Consider the following 264-nt stretch of genomic DNA (forward strand, 5'->3'; position numbering starts at 1 on the left):
AGCGGTGTGAGCAGCAGCAGCAATGGCAGGAAGGAACAGGAGGAAAAGCCCAGGGAGAAACAATAGGTTACAACACAAACGCCCCGGGCTGGTGGGAGGGTGATGCTCGGGGTGACTTTTGAGCTGAAGGACCCTGAAAACAAGAGGGTCCAGCCTGGATGGGCAGAGCCACATCCTTCCAGCAAGGGCAAGGTGGGGAGCAATGCCCTGGCAGTGGCTCAACAGGTTTAGCCCCTCTTGCCACCACTCATTCTGTTGTGCTTG

This window comes from Buceros rhinoceros, unplaced genomic scaffold (genome assembly GCF_000710305.1).
Source record: "Buceros rhinoceros silvestris isolate BGI_N320 unplaced genomic scaffold, ASM71030v1 scaffold25383, whole genome shotgun sequence".
NCBI classification, from domain to species: Eukaryota; Metazoa; Chordata; class Aves; order Bucerotiformes; family Bucerotidae; genus Buceros; species Buceros rhinoceros.